This window comes from Pecten maximus, chromosome 15 (genome assembly GCF_902652985.1).
Source record: "Pecten maximus chromosome 15, xPecMax1.1, whole genome shotgun sequence".
In the NCBI taxonomy this organism is placed as follows: domain Eukaryota; kingdom Metazoa; phylum Mollusca; class Bivalvia; order Pectinida; family Pectinidae; genus Pecten; species Pecten maximus.
In genome coordinates this window covers 15168844-15189909 of record NC_047029.1, presented here as the reverse complement: position 1 = coordinate 15189909, position 21066 = coordinate 15168844, and the positions used below count along the sequence as shown (strand labels likewise).

At 38.3% G+C, this 21066-nt stretch overlaps 1 protein-coding gene across 1 annotated transcript in view; it reads right to left on the bottom strand.

The window, feature by feature from the left end:
* Positions 1–21066, bottom strand: part of LOC117343936 (G-protein coupled receptor 54-like) — a 171186-nt gene that overhangs the window by 42689 nt on the left and 107431 nt on the right. The gene's annotated exons all lie outside the window — the stretch shown is intronic.

Below are 21066 nucleotides of genomic sequence, written 5' to 3'. Positions count from 1 at the left end.
ACTTTAGGTCCCGGAGATCAATGAGTGGTTTACTTTCCCGGTTGACTTTAGGTCCCGGAGATCAATGAGTGGTTTACTTTCCCGGTTGACTTTAGATCCCGGAGATCAATGAGTGGTTTACTTTCCCGGTTGACTTTAGGTCCCGGAGATCAATGAGTGGTTTACTTTCCCGGTTGACTTTAGGTCCCGGAGATTACTGAGTAGTTAACTTTCCCGGTTGACTTTAGGTCCCGGAGATCAATGAGTGGTTTACTTTCCTGGTTGACTTTAGGTCCCGGAGATCAATGAGTGGTTTACTTTCCCGGTTGACTTTAGGTCCCGGAGATCAATGAGTGGTTTACTTTCCCGGTGGACTTTAGGTCCCGGAGATCAATGGGTGGTTTACTTTCCCGGTGGACTTAAGGTCCCGGAGATAACTGTGTGGTTTGCTTTCCCGGTTGACTTTAGGTCCCGCAGATCAATGAGTGGTTTACTTTCCCGGTGGACTTTAGGTCCCGGAGATCAATGAGTGGTTTACTTTCCCGGTTGACTTTAGATCCCGGAGATCAATGAGTGGTTTACTTTCCCGGTTGACTTTAGGTCCCGGAGATCAATGAGTGGTTTACTTTCCCGTTTGACTTTAGGTCCCGGAGATTACTGAGTAGTTAACTTTCCCGGTTGACTTTAGGTCCCGGAGATCAATGAGTGGTTTACTTTCCCGGTGGACTTTAGGTCCCGGAGATTACTGTGTGGTTTGCTTTCCCGGTTGACTTTAGGTCCCGGAGATCAATGAGTGGTTTACTTTCCCGGTTGACTTTAGGTCCCGGAGATCAATGAGTGGTTTACTTTCCCGGTTGACTTTAGGTCCCGGAGATCAATGAGTGGTTTACTTTCCCGGTTGACTTTAGGTCCCGGAGATCAATGAGTGGTTTACTTTCCCGGTGGACTTTAGGTCCCGGAGATCAATGAGTGGTTTACTTTCCCGGTGGACTTTAGGTCCCGGAGATCAATGAGTGGTTTACTTTCCCGGTTGACTTTAGGTCCCAGAGATCAATGAGTGGTTTACTTTCCCGGTTGACTTTAGGTCCCGGAGATCAATGAGTGGTTTACTTTCCCGGTGGACTTTAGGTCCCGGAGATCAATGAGTGGTTTACTTTCCCGGTTGACTTTAGGTCCCGGAGATCAATGAGTGGTTTGCTTTCCCGGTTGACTTTAGGTCCCAGAGATCAATGAGTGGTTTACTTTCCCGGTGGACTTTAGGTCCCGGAGATCAATGAGTGGTTTACTTTCCCGGTTGACTTTAGGTCCCAGAGATCAATGAGTAGTTTACTTTCCCGGTGGACTTTAGGTCCCGGAGATCAATGAGTGGGTTACTTTCCCGGTGGACTTTAGGTTTTTCAGTAGACTGAAGTTTCCGGAGATTACGGAGTGGTTTAGTTTCCCAGTGGACTTTAGGCCCCAAAATTTTCTCATTTACCTGCATACCACTTTTTTAATGTATATTTGAATTAGCTCAGAAGATAGATACCCTGAATACTTTTATCGTGTTAATGGAAAAGTATCAAATATAAACTTAACAGCAACAGCGAAAAAGGATACAGCAATTTATATTGATCACGCCTGTTGGCCTGGATGGATGAGTGAGGGGTCTTATATGGGAGGAAACCAGAGTACTTAGTAAAACCCTACTTGGTCTGGCAAATGACACCATACCTTTTAACGTCAGATCGTGGAATGGAGACCTGGCAACCTAGTATTATACCACAGTGCCACCCGACCGCCCGTACAAAACGTCCTCCTCCTCAGAATCGTAAAATGATGTGATCAATCGCGGCCCTGCTATGTTTTAACAATTAAACAAACACATTAAGACTGGTAAACTATGATTGGGTAGAGAGGTATGATATTGCATTAAGATTATAGTAATTTAGTGAAATGACAGAATAGAATAGATCAATGTTGCAAGGACGATAAAAGGCGAAAATTCAGAAAAAATGATAACATTAGAAAAAAGGCCATATTGCTATGGCTAAATCTCACTAACTGTCGTTATCTTGTAATGGTTAAGAATAGTCCTGATTTACAAAACTCAAGGAGAGATTACAGAATGATACAACCGATTTCAACGTTTATTTTATCAGCGATTGCTGGTCAGGATAATTTAATAGAAAGTTTTATAAAAGAGTTGCTTTGGATGCTTGCTATACCCACACTTGGACTGATTACCACGTAACCAGAGAGAATGTGTCTCATTTAATTTGATAGTGTCTTCCTTTCCGTAAGCGCTTGTCACAGTAACATAGTTAGAAGTAACAACCAACATCCCCCGATAAAAGCACTTAAGGGAAGCTACATTGCGATGAAAATATATCAACAAATTAGAATTTTAGCGAACACTCTCCTGGGTGAATATAATATTCTCATTCCCCAGAGAAACTTCCGGTTAACTGCCGTTGGGAAATGAATATTCCGATTTATTTTTGCGGGTATTATTAAACAATTAAAATGCAATTTTAATATCATTTATACATGCTAAGGAGTAAATTAAAATACATCTTGAATTATGTAGCATATATAAAATGCTTATTATAGTCCCTATCAAAGGGTTTCATAACAGAGTGAGGGCGCAGGGTTATGGAGGTGAAAGGTCACGCGCAGTGATTTTACTATATATACCTATTACACGGTAACAGTAGCTACCCAGCCACTGAAACAGACTGCAGCACTAATGGACACAAGTCAAGGTCAGTTTGTGTTTACATCCTTTTAAGGTTGGAATTTATCTACTATTTGTTCTTATGCAATGGATTCCGTTGATGTATTGATTCTGGGTCATAGCTTTGTGAGAAGGTTACGAGATGATTTGACAGGTTCATGGTCAAATTTAGGTTTCGACCTTGACTCGGTTCGCGTCCATTGTGTAGGAAAAGGGGGCAGTCGGGTTCGCGACATCTCATCTATGTCTACCTCAATTTCTGAAATCCACCCTAAAGTTGTATTGTTGCAAATCGGTGGTAATGACTTGGATTCTGTGGATCACGAGGATATTAAGGATCGTTTAGCAAGTGACTTACTTTCCATAGCACAGTGGCTTCGCGCGGGATTCGGTGTAACCCACGTTGGAATAATGCAACTTTTTTTTATCGTGCTAAGACAAGATCGATAGCGGTTAGTTTGTATAACAGAGGTGTAGACTTCGTTAACAGTAACATCAAATTAATGTGTGATCAGTCGGAAGGATGTTTTTATTGGAGACACAAGGGTCTGAAGACCGCAGCCTTTGTTTGCTTAAACAAAGATGGCGTACATCTTTCACCCGCGGGCCTTCGCAAGTTCAAGTACTCTGTGCGTGGGGCAATCCTGCAGGGCATACGATTGGCTAAAAGCAGCAACTCTGACCCTCGTGACCTTTCCATATAAGGTTGGTAGTACTATGGTCTATTTCGCGCATGTGCGAGATTTTGTTTACTTCCGCCCAGGGCCATTCTTGGTGTACAAATTAAATTAGAAACTAGATCGCTTCTGTACCGTTCCGAATTGACTTAAAAGAGCAGACATGGTTTTTGGATAAGTCGGTATCATTTGTTAGTCTATTTGTATTTGGATTAGTTTATTAATTATATATCGGTTTATACTCAGCTTGCTAGTTAAAATAGGTCATGAGCCTACTAACCGATTTGTTTAGTTCATTCACGGAAACGGTATTACGTTGAATTGTGCAGAATTAATTAAAGAACGTGGTCACTTTACATCAGAGGACATTGTCGTGCACTTATGAATGATATCTATCATATAACTAGTGATTATTAGCTTGTTAACAATTAACACATTGTCGTATGGCAAAAGCTACATTAGATTGTATATGTTACTCGAGCTTTAAACTTGTAATGTTGGGTAACATGAGCTTAAGTAGAAAATGTATTACTCCTAATCAAATAACGTGATGACAATATGCTGCCCTGGATTATTATCAGGTTTAAATAACTATGGTCAAAGTTCATACGGTTTAGTACCTTGTGTCTAGTTGATCAACTTTTTGTTTATATTGTGCATCATTAATTGTTGTGCAGGACATTCTGTCCGGTTGAACAACATTTGTTTATATTGTGCATTATTAATTGTTGTGCAGGACCTTGTGTCCGGTTGAACAACTTGTTGTTGATATTGTGAATAGTTAATTGTTGTGCAGGACCTTGTGTCCGGTTAAACAACATTTTGTTGATATTGTGCATAGTCAATTGTTGTGCAGGACCTTGTGTCCGGTTGAACAACATTTTGTTGATATTGTGCATAGTTAATTGTTGTGCAGGACCTTGTGTCCGGTTGAACAACATTGTTGATATTGTGCATAGTTAATTGTTGTGCAGGACCTTGTGTCCGGTTGAACAACTTTTGCTTTATATTGTGCATATTAATTGTTGTGCAGGACCTTGTGTTCGGTTGAACAACATTTCCTGTGGCACAAACATCGGTTACGTGTTTATATTGTTTTGAGGACATAGATCGTTCCTTCGATTTCATTTTCAGGCTCCACCGGACCTATCCGGAGATCTCGCAGAAGGGCGGCGGTTAACCATAGCATTATATCTAGGCCACAGACCCAGTCAGGGAGGAGTGTCACTGACGTTACAACAGCAGCAAATGTTACTGCGGCAGCTGTTGTAGCAGCACCCAATTTTCCATCAACAAAGGACATTGCTGCTGGACTTTTGTCTCAAATGATAGCGAAGGACATCGCTATTCAGCAACCCACTTTGGGTTCAACTAATGCATCATCTGACCAAACAATGCCCCACTCAAGTCAGCAGAGGCAGTCTGGGTTAGTCACAGACCCAATAGCAGTGATGGCAGGCCAGGATAGCCTGCCTATTAATGCACCAGCAGCGGCAGTAGGATCTGCCTTTTCAACAACACCAGCAGCGGCAGCTGGATCAGCATCGCAAACGGCAACGGGCCCACAAACAGGATCATCGACGTATGGCAATTCCATCCAGTCGCCCATCAATCATGTAGTTAATAGCTTGACAGGTATTGCAAGTGTTCCAAAATCGTACAGCAGCATTTCCTGACCCCTTGACGTACATATTGATGCTAAAGTAAAAGCAAAAATAATGAGTCACGAATTCATTGAATTCGGATCATTATTATCTACATCATCGCATCCCGATCAGTTCCGTATTCAATTGAATGGGGATAATATTTCGTTAGTCCCAAACACAAAAACCTTTCAAATTAAAAGTATTGAACAATGGGTGCAAGCATTTCATGTTTTTGTTTCGGTATACATTCAGGCTCACCCATCCAAAACTGTCAATCTCATGAAGTATGCTGATACAATTCAAACATTAGCCAGACGCTCGGGATTTGCTGCTGCTATGTTTTACGATACTAATTTTCGGAAGTGGCTACAGGTCAACTCCGTCATGCCTTGGGATGAGCTCAATAATGAGCTGTATATGCATGCCTTAGGGATAGGTTTAATGTCATCTCAGAAAGGGAATGCCCAGCAGCCCTTTCCAGCTAACAAACCCAACAAATTCCCAAAGGGTAAATGTTGGGACTTCCTCAAGACTGGATCATGTTCCCGGGGGGCACAATGCAAATTCGCACACACATGTCCCAAATGTCCCAAACACAGCTTGCAACAATGTAAAAAGAATGATTCGCAAGGGGCAGGGGCAAAACCAGCACTCTCCCAATCCTCAAATAAATCGTAAATCAGATAGCATAAATTACAAACAATCAGGAAATTACTTACCAACACCAGTCAAATTTGAAATTTTGTTTCCATATTTAAGAGGCTACGACATTGGTAAAGTTCAATTTTTACAAGAAGGGTTCAAAGTTGGTTTTAAACTGCAATATCGGGGGCTTAGACAGTATCGGGAATCTGTCAACTTAAAATCTGCAAAAGATAACATTGAGGTGCTCCGCCGAAAAAAATCACATGAAATATCAATGGGGAGAATTGCTGGTCCGTTTATCAGTGCACCCTTTGAAAATTTACAGATTTCCCCATTAGGTCTTGTCCCTAAAATGGAGCCAAATGAGTTCCGTTTAATTCACCATCTCTCCTTTCCAGACGGTTCTTCGATCAATGACGGTATTGCCCCTGAGGATGTTTCAGTTAAATATCAAACCGTTTCAGATGCAATTGGCCTGATTAAGTATTTTGGGAAGGGTGCTCTTATGGCAAAAACAGATATTGAGAATGCATTTCGCATTATTCCTATTCATCCACAAGATCACAATCTTTTAGGAATGAAAGTCGGAGAGCATTATTATTATGACAAGGTTCTCCCTATGGGTTGTTCTATATCATGTCGTTTGTTTGAAGAATTTAGTACAGCTCTGCATTGGGTTTTACAAAATAAATTACAGACAGCAGGTGTTACCCATGTTTTGGATGATTTTCTGTTTGTTGCTCCCAAAAACTCAAATACATGTCAGACAGATTTAGAATTTTTTTTAAATCTGTGCAAACAGGTCTGTATTCCAATTAAACATAGTAAAACTGTATTACCATGCACTACCATAACATTCCTTGGGATTGAACTAGATAGTATCCGAATGCAAGCTAGGTTACCTAACGATAAGCTAGTGAAAATACGCAATCTGTTAGCCAGTTTTCAGCAAAAAGCAAAAGTAACACTTCGTGAACTACAATCGTTGATAGGCTTGCTGAATTTTGCTTGTAGTGTGATAACTCCTGGTCGACCATTTTTACGTAGATTGATAGATTTAACAAGAGGCTTGACAAAACCCAATCACCACGTCAGACTAAACAGAGAAGCCAAAGCCGATATCAGAGCTTGGCTACACTTCATACAATCTTATAATGGGGTCACCTTGTTCCTGTCGGATATATGGGAGTCATCGGCACGTTTACATTTCTATACAGATGCTAGTGGAATAGGGTTTGGAGCGGTTATGGGAACAAAGTGGTTTTTCAGAAAATGGCCAAAAGATTTTGAGTCTTTCCATATAACAATTAAAGAACTTTTTCCTATAGTCCTTGCTGTCCAGCTTTGGGGGAATTATCTTATAAGTGTGTACTTTTTCATTGTGATAACTCGGCAGTTGTCGCAGTGTTGACATCACATACCAGCAAAGATTCAACTATAATGAAATTAGTACGGAAACTTGTGATTAAATCACTACATTTAAATTTCATGTTTCGTGCAGAGCACATCATGGGGAAACGAAATGTGTTAGCTGATCATCTGTCTCGTTTACAGGTAGACAGTTTTCGGCTATTGGTCCCGCAAATGGACAACGAGGCAACACCCATACCGGACAATCTGTTGACCATCTGACAACGCATGTTCAGAGCCTTTTGAAGGATGCTATCGCTCCTCAAACACAAGCACTGTATAGACGTGCTTTCCAGGCCTTACATCAATTTGTAAACAGGGATTTTTATTTACAAACATGCTTGCCCACTACAGTAGGCACTTTGGTCTACTTTATTGCGCATTTGTCTCAGCAACAAATGGCAGCAGCTACAGTGTCGACTTATACAGCAGCTATCGGTTACATCAACCGCTTAGCCGGTCACCCGGACCCAACTCAATCATTCACTGTAAAGAAAATATTGACAAGTATTCAGAGGGGTTCTTATCGTCCAGATACACGACTACCCATTATACCAAACATACTGAACAAACTAGTTCATTCCCTACCTCACATAGCTTCGTCACATTATCAAGCATGCATGCTAAAAGCAATGTATCTGTTAGCATTTCATGCCTTTTTACGCGTAGGTGAAATCACTATAAACAAATCTACTTCGCATGTCTTACAATTTGACGATGCCAAGATCATTTTGGCTGGCTCAAGACCTTCCACTCTCGAGTTGACGTTTATGTCATTTAAGGGTCATTACAATATTCGCCCTGTCACCCTAGCAATTCATGCTAGGAGTCAGGAACTTTCCACCTGCCCAGTCACAGCTTTGTACCAATACATTCAATTAAGGGGTGTCTTACCAGGTCCATTATTCACATTCCCAGGAAATATCCCAGTATCTTACCAACACTTCAGTTTATGTCTCAGAAACTCCCTGATATGGACAGGCTTTCAGCCAAACCAGTATACCAGTCATAGTTTCCGTATTGGGGCTGCCAGCAAGGCTGCAGCGACGGGGGTTCCAGATGAGGAAATACAACAAATGGGCAGGTGGAAGTCATTGGCTTTCAAACGCTATATACGGCTCCCTACTCTTTATGACATACCAACCCCGTTATACTAACGGTTGCTTTCACAGCAAGCTGTAGCTAAACATTTCAATCTTTAAGACATCCATTCACTTCACTGTTGGGTTTGGTCTGGACTAGTTTAGCTCAACCTGGGCATAGGGTCGAGGTTGTAAGGAGTCTGTTCAATCTGTACATTTTTTATGTGTTTCTATGTTATATTGTTCAAACTGTACATTTTTATGTGTTCTAGGTTATATAAACTTGGTACAGAATTTCCGTCAAAATAACTTACCAAATCCTACTGCATTCTTGCTAAATTTGAATGGCAATGTACATGTGATTGTTTTCATTTCATAGTACTCATAATATCAGTTGAAGTGGATACCAACCTGGGCATAGGGTCGAGGTTGATTCTTCTTCTTGGTTGATGTATGTATATTAAAAGTTATAAATAATTTGTACACCTGATTTAAATATTGTATGTCTTTCAATAATTTGTGTTATTGATATCCAGATAACCTGGGCATAGGGTCGAGGTTCCTGGATCTAGTCGTGTACATATATATACCAGTTATCTTTAATTTTACGGATGGACGACTGGATGCTGAATACTTTGTGTTTTCTTTGTATTGGAGAAACTAATTTGGACAATTCAGTGTATACATGTTTGGGGTTTACCCCTTTTAGTTTGATTACTCATAACTTTTTCCGCCGTTGAATATAACACTGTCCTAATTTGTGATAATATCTTGGGATTGGTGTGCTTATAACAATCCCATGGTTCCATACTTTTTCGTTGTCACAAACTCTTATTGTTTTATGTTTAAATGCTTGAAAATACGTTATTTGTATCTTAATTTTTGTGTGTGGAATGCAGGCGTTTTGTAAGTGCCTGGATATCAGACTTTTATCATCATATCATTTCACTTTTGCTGTGGATCTCTTATAGATGCAGCGTTACCTCAAATGCTTGGAAGCTTAACTATGCATATATGTATGACATGTAACTGTTTTCTTTATGGTAATGCGTTGAGCATCTGTTTTAAATGTATATCAGCAGTTTTATAACTCATGCATCACATATGAATTATTATATTATACATTAATTCGGACACGACTTCGGGTGGGTTATGGTTCCTGATCATTAGGATAATCAGATACCATTGTGGCGGTTTTGTATCCCCACCTTGGACCAAAGTTCGATTCATATGGTTGATTTTATGAATATCAACTTGTATTGCAAGTTTATTTCAATTGTCGTTTAATAAATAAACGGCCAATTTCAATTCAATCTATGGTTTTAGTTGTTTGTCTTCTTTGGTCAACAAGCTTGTCATGTCCGAAGTCATGTATAATAAACAATTAAAATGCAATTTTATTATCATTTATACATGCTAGGAAATAAATTAAAATACATCTTGAATTATGTAGCATATATTAAATGCTTATTATAGTCCCTATCAAAGGGTTTCATAACAGAGTGAGGGCGCAGGGTTATGGAGGTGAAAGGTCACGCGCAGTGGTTTTGCTATATATACCTATTACACGGTAACAGTAGCTACCCAGCCACTGAAACAGACTGCAGTACTAATGGACACAAGTCAAGGTCAGTTTGTGTTTACATCCTTTTAAGGTTGGAATTTATCTACCTCCCCAGCATCCTCCTTTTGTTATACTATGTTACTTGTATCAATTTTGAACATTTTATGTCGACATGATTATATCATTGAATTTTCTGGATATTGTATGTGGTCAACTTTTGTAACTACCTTTACACCTAAGTTTCACACATATGATTGTTGTGAGTATTTTGTTGTCACTTAAGTTTTTAGTTTAAGGTGGCGGTTTTGTATCCCCACCTTGGACCAAAGTTTGATTCATATGGTTGATTTTATGAATATCAACTTGTATTGCAAGTTTATTTCAATTGTCGTTTAATAAATAAACGGCCAATTTCAATTCAATCTATGGTTTTAGTTGTTTGTCTTCTTTGGTCAACAAGCTTGTCATGTCCGAAGTCATGTATAAATAAGCCTTTTGACACAAAAGATGTTACCGTATGTACATTTACTTACCACTACAGTAGTAACATACAATTTATATGTATAGTGATTAGTTCATAAACCACAAGTTTGTCCAGCCAGACACCGAGACACAAGAGCATCAGAGCTGGCAAAAACAAGATCGAGTGGGGAGAACCTTTAAATGTGTAATTAGTAACAGATACCACTACGTTGTTTCGTCACTCATAACAAATGTTTTGGATCATCAAAACAAGCTCGAGCTGCTTTTGCTTTTCTAGGACTCATTGATAATGTTAGGGGTCAGAATTGGCCGAAATTTTTTTTGAAAACATAGGTGAGCAGGAATATCAGCCACGTACTTCATTAAATTTTATTATTATTTTAATATATATAGTTTTAAACGTTTACATTTCCAGTATTTTCCAATGTAACTATGTAAACAAAGATTTAAGTTATAACACTATGAACCGAAACTAATATGAAAACGAAGACTTATGTAAACAAACAATGTTAGTCGTCATGCTCTAGTCTCTAGTTTCATTTCAATGTCGACTGAAATAACATAGTCATTGTCAACAAGAACAATACGGAATGCCAACAAAACGAAATGGGCAAACAGATGAAATATTTCGACAAAGACAGCTTGTAATAGTATAAACTTAACCGTGCAGTTGACTAGCAATGTCACTCGTATGTAACGGGTTCTTTAGCAGCGCTGTAGCTGGATACCACTCGTATGTAACGGGTTCTTTAGCAGCGCTGTAGCTGGATGTCACTCGTATGTAACGGGTTCTTTAGCAGAGCTGTAGCTGGATGTCACTCGTATGTAACGGGTTCTTTAGCAGCGCTGTAGCTGGATGTCACTCGTATGTAACGGGTTATTTAGCAGAGCTGTAGCTGAATGTCACTCGTATGTAACGGGTTCTTTAGCAGAGCTGTAGCTGGATACCACTCGTATGTAACGGGTTCTTTAGCAGCGCTGTAGCTGGATGTCACTCGTATATAAAGGATTCTTTAGCAGCGCTGTAGCTGGATGTCACTTGTATGTAACGGGTTCTTTAGCAGCGCTGTAGCTGGATGTCACTCGTATATAAAGGATTCTTTAGCAGCGCTGTAGCTGGATGTCACTTGTATGTAACGGGTACTTTAGCAGAGCTGTAGTTGGATACCACTCGTATGTAACGGGTTCTTTAGCAGCGCTGTAGCTGGATGTCACTTGTATGTAACGGGTTCTTTAGCAGCGCTGTAGCTGGATGTCACTTGTATGTAACGGGTTCTTTAGCAGAGCTGTAGCTGGATACCACTCGTATGTAACGGGTTCTTTAGCAGCGCTGTAGCTGGATGTCACTCGTATGTAACTGGTTCTTTAGCAGCGCTTAACTGGATACCACTCGTATGTAACGGGTTCTTTAGCAGCGCTGTAACTGGATGTCACTCGTATGTAACGGGTTCTTTAGCAGCGATGTAGCTGGATGTCACTCGTATGTAACGGGTTATTTAGCAGCGATGTAGCTGGATGTCACTCGTATGTAACGGGTTATTTAGCAGCGCTGTAACTGGATGTCACTCGTATGTAACGGGTTATTTAGCAGCGCTGTAACTGGATGTCACTCGTATGTAACGGGTTATTTAGCAGCGCTGTAACTGGATGTCACTCGTATGTAACGGGTTCTTTAGCAGCGATGTAGCTGGATGTCACTCGTATGTAACGGGTTATTTAGCAGCGCTGTAACTGGATGTCACTCGTATGTAACGGGTTCTTTAGCAGCGCTGTAACTGGATGTCACTCATATGTAACGGGTTCTTTAGCAGAGCTGTAGCTGGATGTCACTCGTATGTAACGGGTTCTTTAGCAGCGCTGTAGCTGGATGTCACTCATATGTAATGGGTTCTTTAGCAGAGCTGTAGCTGGATGTCACTCGTATGTAACGGGTTCTTTAGCAGCGCTGTAGCTGGATGTCACTCGTATGTAACGGGTTCTTTAGCAGCGCTGTAGCTGACACTTCTCCATGGCGACCGCGCGCTTTATACGTTTTCAAAATCCATTAGACATACATCCTCAATGTGACGTAAAAACAACGATGTCAATCATAATAATTGTCACTATTAATAAGGTTCCCCCTATACTTTGGGACAAGAAAAATATTTTTTTGACAATTCATGTTTTTTTCTTGTACTGCAGCGGACAAATTTATTGCCCTAATTATTCTAAAGTATGTCCCCATCTATCTAAGCCTAAATCAACATTATATTGGTATGTCCCCATCTATCTAAGCCTAAATCAACATTAGATTGGTATGTCCCCATCTATCTAAGCCTAAATCAACATTAGATTGGTATGTCCCCATCTATCTAAGCCTAAATCAACATTAGATTGGTATGTCCCCATCTATCTAAGCCTAAATCAACATTAGATTGGTATGTCCCCATCTATCTAAGCCTAAATCAACATTAGATTGGTATGTCCCCATCTATCTAAGCCTAAATCAACATTAGATTGGTATGTCCCCATCTATCGTCTGGATCGGGGCGATCATCGTTTCTATAGATTTGAGAAGACGGACTAATTGAAGCAATCAACTATCTTCTAAATAGATTTAAACCCAAGTGTGACTATCTTTGAAATCACATTTAGGAATGAAGCATTTGGCATTTAAGGTACATGTATAGTTATCTTCCATTAACCTTTGAAAATGTCTCGCGTAAGATCTTTTCTTAATTTCCTTATGATCTTGCTTGAAGAAAGGTGGTCTATGTATATCTCGGTCGTTCGCCAACCATATTCCCAGAATGGTCATAACAGCAAGACATAGTAAATCACTTTAGAACTGAATTATTTTACAATGTCTCATTTCAACACATACTTTGGTTAATTGTTGTAATGCGGTTTTACAAATAAAATAAAATCATGCACATGGTAAGTTTGGAAATTTGTAGGATTGGTTGTACATGTTTAATGGGACACCAAACATAGAATTCAAATCAGGTTGTAAGGATTAGTGTTATTTGCAAAGCAGTGGTCTGGAATCACTTTACCAATATGATGATATTTGTTAAGTAATGATTTAAGTCCAAATGTATTGGTATTATAGTATATATAATGTATATAGATGGTGATTCAATTTGAAAAAAATAGGTACATATGTACTGTATATGTATTAGTCCAATGATGAAGTTCTAAGTGACCAATATGTTACATGTTGACACTCTTGTCTTCGGAATGATGGAGATGACCACTGTCCATAATAACACGTAGCTTATATATATATATAAATATAACTGATAATTGACAAAAGAAGACGTTTTTGCACTAGCGCTTTCACTCTATTAGATCTTCAGATGCATAGTAACAGTACATAATGGTGTGACGTCACGAATTGTTATCTCTTGATGACGTCATAATATAATGGGTATAATCCTAATTAGAAAGCATTACATTTAGGTTACATATTAATATTTAAATCAGGTTTTAAAATGTTTATGATTTCAGATTCTTTCGCCTCTCTTTGTATCCGATTGGTTTCTGATGAAAAAGTGTATAATGGAAATATTTGAAAAAAGCCGTTATTGCATTCTGCTATACAATGTATGTCGACTTATTGGTAAATGTCTATACCGTTCATGGGATATTTGTTCGCGGTGTAATGTTACGCGTTTGCGGAGGTTTTCAGTTTGTCTGATATAAAAGCTTTTGCTTTTTGGATAAACAATGAGGTAAATAACGTTTATTGATTTACAGTTCATATTATTTTTAACCTCCCACTCTTTTCCACTTTTCAATTTGATTGATCGCCCTGTAATTATGTGTTGGCACGTTCCACATCTCTTTTCTTGACAGGTACTGACTTCTGGTAAGTCGGTTTTTGATGAAAATGATGCAAATTTAGTATTTTTCATAATGTTTTTCATTCGCTCTGAGCCATCTAAAATGTTCGTATGTTGTTTAACCGTTCCTTTGATTTGAGGATTGTTGGGGTTGTATGTCATGGCAAGTGGTAGTACATTTTCATCGCTTTTTGTTTTAGGTGTTTTAAGTTCCATTATGGGAATTTCAGAGGCTTTCTTTATGCCATTGTTGATCAGAGATTGGGGTTAGTTTTATTCCATCAAAAACTTTCTTAGTTCCTCAAGTCTCTGTCCCCTTAGATCATCCTTTTCTATACTTGTTGTGCATATTCGGCGGGCTAAGCAAAACGGAATATTTTCCCTTGTGTGCCTCGGATGTGAAGAATGGAAATTCAAATACTGATGTGTGTCAGTGGATTTGTAATACATATCTGTGCAGTGTTCTCCATTTTTCTTGAAAAGCAGTATGTCCAAAAATGGAAGTCTGATCTTGCTTTTTTCCATTGTGAATTGTATTTTCGGATGGCGTTCGTTTAGCATTGTGAAGAAATTTTGTAAATCATCATCAGACTTTTTCCAAACTATGAAGTAATCGTCAAGATATCGCTTAAAAGGCCTGTTTCCAGTAATGTTAATTCTCCATAGAAGCCTGCCCCCGTATAATTTCTTATCTAGCTCAACTACAGTTTTCTTTCTTTTCCGAAGAATAATTTTACACCTTTCCGACACCCAGATTCCATAATGTCAGTGAAAATGTATTTTTATAAAGTTGTCATTTTGAGCATCAAAGACATAAGGTCGTAAATAAAAGAAGGTTATCTTGAACTTGTAATTCGCAACATAGTATAAATTTCTTTTGATAAATATTTCCAAAACATCGTGTTTATTCATAAAACATAAAACAAAAATTTTCTCGGATGAAAATGCACTTGCAGAGACACAATTATGAAGAAAAATGCCATAAAATTGCAATTTTCTCCCGTTATATAGTTTTGGATGCAAATTTCCATCACAAAAATCGGATAGAGCTTTACTTGTTTCATATGTGTACCACAATTCAGCTAATTCCATGTTGTGGAACGTTCTCATATCGCGCCTGAATGTGGTTGTAAATTGAAAGAAAAGGGGAAATGAGTAACAACCTTTTCTGAAACCCTATTATATAGCTTATTATATACAAAATTTTATATTGAATATCAGAGCGGATATTTTCATGACAATTTTATGATATCTAACGACTAAATAAACGGCATCGATAAAAAGATTTACACTGAGGACACCCTGATACATGAATATTGTTCTATCTCAAGTTGTCCTCTTTTGAATTTTCTGATCGTGTGGCCTTGTACATTTATCCGTATCTTCTTGTCTTTGTCTATACGTATACGGAATCATTGACTCGACGCTAGCTATTCTTGTCTCACTTTCCTTGCTTTATTGTCCCATCTCCAAAGCGTTGTGGCTCTGTCACTTTCTTTGTGCCTGCCGACCACGCCACATCGAATAGGTAGATTATCCATATGAAATACTTTATTTTGTTCTAAGTAATCAATCAATTCTGCGCTTCTTGGAGGTATTGAATGTGATTTATTATATTGTCTTGTTATTTTGTGTGTTTAGTTGTTCGTTATTTATCACACATTTTCGCATAATTGTACCAAACTACTAAGTATTAGCTGTTTACAGCAATCTACGGTGGCTTGCTATTTTGTTACTTTATCGACGCTTCCTAAACCAATCATTATTGTTTCAAGATGGAGGGTAAATGTGTTGGAGAAGGCTGTCAACTATACTCCAAGAAACGTAGTGGCAATAAGAACAGAAGTGCACGCAATGTAAATAGTCCACAATATAAATGGCTCCTAGATACGCTGGTGCAACAAGGATTGATGTCAGCAAAGGAACAAGCACTTATTTGCCAGAAGTGCTACATGAAGTATCTTCGGAACAAAAATCAGCCTGAACCTGAACCCGAGCAGAACCAGGAAATAGAGGAAGAAGACGACTCCCCGTCCCATATCCTGCCATTGCTGACCCTTCATGATCTTTTGAATGGATCATCTTCACACAAAAAATGCTGTCTCTGTCTTGCTACCTTTGCAATAAATGGAACAAAATCATCAGTCTTACCAAAACGTGCAAGACATCACCTGATCTATTCACACAAACTGTGGTGTCCCACCTCATCCCGCGTCTGCTCCATTCACCTTATTGGTAACGACTTAGATCCGTCTACAGAGGTTGTCCTTGATGGTAGAGGTTCCTTGGAATCTCAATTACCATCAAAATCGTCCGAAATCATTAATGACCTCCTAAAGGTGTCGCACGTCCTTTCACAGAACCAGTCTGCGTTTGCAATAAGCGTTTCTTCTCTTGATGACTCGGCATGCATGGCCTGGACAGGCTGGTCCAAAGATCAGTTCATCGAAATCCACCCGCACTGTTCCCCATATATTTCATCTGGTATATATACCAAGACTACACACGTGCTCTATTACCGTTCTGGGTAAAACTGAAAACCGACATTTCCTGGAGTCAGTGTTCTTCTCTTTTTGGAATTTCCAAGTCAAGTGTGTCCAAAACTGTCCACTCCATAGTACAGGCATTAGACACATCGATAGTCCCACAATTTCTAGGTTCGGATTACTTGACAAGAGAACAGTTGCTCGGGCACAATACTGTCTTTTCAAAGGCATTTTTTGGAGATAAAGCCACTGCCATATTAGATGGCACCTATATCTATATCCAGAAAAGCTCCAACCACAAGCTCCAGAGAATGTCCTACTGTGGCCAGAAGAAGAGAAACTATCTCAAATTCATGAGCATCGCCTTACCAGATGGCTACATTCTGGACACAGTAGGACCATTCACTGGCAGCGAAAATGATGCTACAATTACAAAAAAAGCCATGGACAAGCTAGTTACTTGGCTACAACCAGATGACAATGTTGTCGTTGACCGAGGTTTTAGAGATGTCCTACTAGTTCTCGAAGCCTCTGGCCTCAATGCTAGCATGCCGTCATACCTGAAACCCGGTCAAAGTCAACATTCTGACGTCCAAGCAAATCTTGACAATCGAGGTGGATTGTGGAATCCTATCATGGTCGTCTGAAACACTGGACGTTCTTCCGAACGCAATTGGTGTCTAACAGCTTTATCAATGTCATCGAGGCTTTGCTTCGAACCGTCACAGCCTGTCTGAATGGTATTAGAGGACCGATCTACCAGAGATCTCCAGAGAGAGATGCCAAAGATATGCTAATGGCTGTGCGAATGAAGGACCGTTTGACAACACCGAATGGTTTAGCTCAGAGAGTCAAGACAGATCCGATCTATATAGACGGGCAGGTCCGAGTTTGTCAAGATGGATGCATCTTCCGTACTGTTTCCCAGTCTCGATCTCGATTACTTGAGAACCATAACGTGTGGAACGTATCAGATATCTCTGGCTCCTGGTTACATCGCCGAACATTTAAGTGATGACGGAGACTATGAGGTGTGGCTTTACCAGCACTCCCTAGACCTTCTCCGATGTCAAATACATTCTCGACACAAAAGCCAAACGAAATATAACGTTTGGATACGGTTCACCGTTTCACCCGATGATGAGGCCCTAATAAAGGACTACTACTGCCAGTGCCCAGTTGGAGAGAGAACGATGGGAATGTGTGCGCACATCTCCAGTACCTTGTACTACCTTGGGTATTACAGGGCCCTGGAAAACCCTCGACCATTACAACCACAGGTGAAGAATTTCCGACAAAACTTGAAATAGTTTTCCATGCGGCAACGGAGTGCATATGTCGAAAGTATGTTTGGGGCTCGATATGAAAGATCCCCGTTACCATGTGACTAACCAAACTTATAAATATAGGTATTATACAATCGCCTGTAGCTATGAACACTCCCGTAAATGCGAAAACCAACCAAAATCATAAGGAACACGTTTTGTTTGTTGTTCTGTCTATTTGTCAGCCAATGTCTTCAACCACGGGGACTTGTGAAGTAGCCATCTTGGATTTTTTTTATGAAAAAGTGTTTCTCTCACTTTTTTTCATATCTGTGTACATATTCTCAACATACCGAGCAAATACTCTCGTGTTTTTGTTAATTATCTAAAGAAAGTCGAAAATCGGCAATTCAACCATAGGCTAATTCAACCCAAGATTTGAAAATGTTCCACCACTTACATGTTGATGATTTGTCCTCTCATCAATAGCATATTACGTACTGTTTAATAGGATAAAAATTGGTTTGCATCCAACGCCCATAAAAGGGTGTATTCTCTAAATAACACAGTTTTTGTGTTAAAAATGTTGTCATCGAAAATGGCATTTTTGAGATTGTTTCTTCCATAAAACAGCCAAATGGCGCGATGAAAACATGACTTTTTGTCACAATCATGCCATGAATGTATTCTTTACAGTGACCATCATTTGATTAGATTTTCATTAATATTTTACCTAACATGCACATTTTATCAACACTTAGCTTCTGAAAGGTACAACTTTGAGGAGCCATAAAAAACAAACCAAGTGACCTAAATCATTATACTTTATAGATTTGTGACCACAACGGCATGGGCAATGCACCACCAACAAGAAATTTGAATCAGAGAAGGGGCCATTTTGGAAACAGACCCTTTGTTCATGAGATATCTTTTCTCTTCTTGACCGAATAGTTCTTCATATTTTTTTTATAAAGCCGTGTTTCTAGGAATCCCATAACTAATGTTGCGTAAGTTGGAGCCATTTTTGTCCCCATTGCTGTACCCTGTATTTGTTGATAATCCTTATCATCAAACTGGAATGTGTTTTATATATTGATAAATATTTGACAATTAGAAGGTGCAGACATACATTGACATATACATTGGATCATTAATAATATTAAGTATTCATCATGGTTGACCTGGTCTAAAATTACATACTTTAAACAGTGGGTTGAAAATGTAACGAACATACAACATTTACTGAAAGGTCATATCATATGCCTTTTCAGAAAAAAATAAGCAATCTTTAGTAAAAGATATAATAGACAGTTCATCATATTGAAATGCTGCACATAAAGCTTCACTTGGAACACGAAATAGATTAAAAATTTGAACATCATGTCTGCTTTATAGAAGGCCACATATTCATTAACATTTGTTGACAAATTGCTTATCAATGTATCTCGTAAATTATACATATAATTAGCTATGTTCGACTGAATTTTGTTTAGAGAAGTATTTACTATGACTCCCTCCCAAATTAGCCAAAGCTTACTGTAAATAAGAACAGATAATACAAAAATACCATCGAAAGTGCTAGATGGTTTAAATAGCACTTTATGTAATTTAAGAGAAATAGAAAATATCTATTTAACTGTGATCAACAACTTGTACCCAATAGCAGACGAAAACATATATCTAGATATTATACTCAAAATGAACTTATTTCTTTTGCTAAATTTATTATTTATATAAATGAGATAAATAAATGAGAAAATCGATTCACAATACTGACTGTCATAACAATTGTCATTTTCATTGTTGATAATTGACATTTTATACATTGACAATACCTGACACGCCTGTCAGACCAGTAACTGACCAGGTACTTAGGTAATGGGCACAGAACAGTTTGATTAGCTGCAATATAAGGAACAAAGGATTGTTAAGCTGAGAAGACAGGTATTTTCCTTAAGAGTAAATAATGTACGTATACTACGGTATGTCCTAGGTTCGTTAATTAAACAGAGCTAATAGGTGCCAGCGAGAGTCTAAATCTAATTGAATATCAAAGAAGACTTGTTTCCAACCTGCGCTATTATACACCTTAATTGTAGTTCAATAGTTTAATAGTTTATTCAACTTGAAGCCGTACGGTTCATATAAACATGATTGTCAAATACGTTTTTAAGTGTTGAGATCATAAGTATTTGTATTCAAGTAATACAATGTCAAGTCCCTTTATATACATTTAAGTACGCATTTAAATTTAAAACGAGAAACTATGCACTATCGAACAAATTATTATTATTTTTTTTTTTTTTTTCATTTCAAATATCTTGAATTTTTAACAGATATCTACACAGGTCAACATAAGTTAACTAAAAAAAAAAAAACAGAAAAAGGACGAAAACTATCTGAAAGTTTTCCATGAAATAAAGATTGATTGTTTTAATAATAACATTAAAAATAATGACTCTTCGACTTTAACAAGAACCACATTTTTCTTTCCAATATTCAAATCATCATGATTTGAAAAAAAAGTTTGAGGTAATATAACAATATGTATTGAGGTGTATTAGTATAAATAAATGTATAATTAGGTTTTTTTGTTCAATATTAATTCCTCGATTTAATTTATCCTGTGTTATGTTCTAAAAGACACTCTGATGAATCTCTAACGAAAACACGCTTTAATGCTTTAATGACAGTCCACACTATGATATGATACACTTCGTTTATAAAATATCAGAAATATAAAACGCTGGATATGGTAATTAAGGTTTAAAATAAACTTCAATGGATTCTCTTTTAATTAAAATCAAAATATGTTATGTCTTTTCAGTTCTCCACTCAACATATGTACCCATTGTTAGCACTGATGGGAAATTCGAAACCCAACCTATAGATGTGAATGCCTTTTATATGTGAAAAAAACCGTTGGAATTCTTCTTTACATCTAATTTAAGCTTGATAAGAGCTTGAGAGTCTTCAAAATTTAGTGTCAACATCATTTCAAAATTTGTTTATTTCATATAGCAAAAAAAGGCATTTCCATAAATTATTTTCCTTCATGTCTTACGCGTAAGACGACACCAACGTAAAAATGCAGATAATTGTAGCTGCAAGACTTCATAAAATCCATGTCTGAAGCCATAACGAGAAAAGTTTAATTTTACAAGAACATAGAGTACAAAAATGAAGTACGAGAAGGAGTTTTACTTCCGTACTTTAATAGATGGATACATACCAAGTACACAATAAAAATACGAAAAGTCAGGAATAGCTAATTCCATCAGGTGTTGAC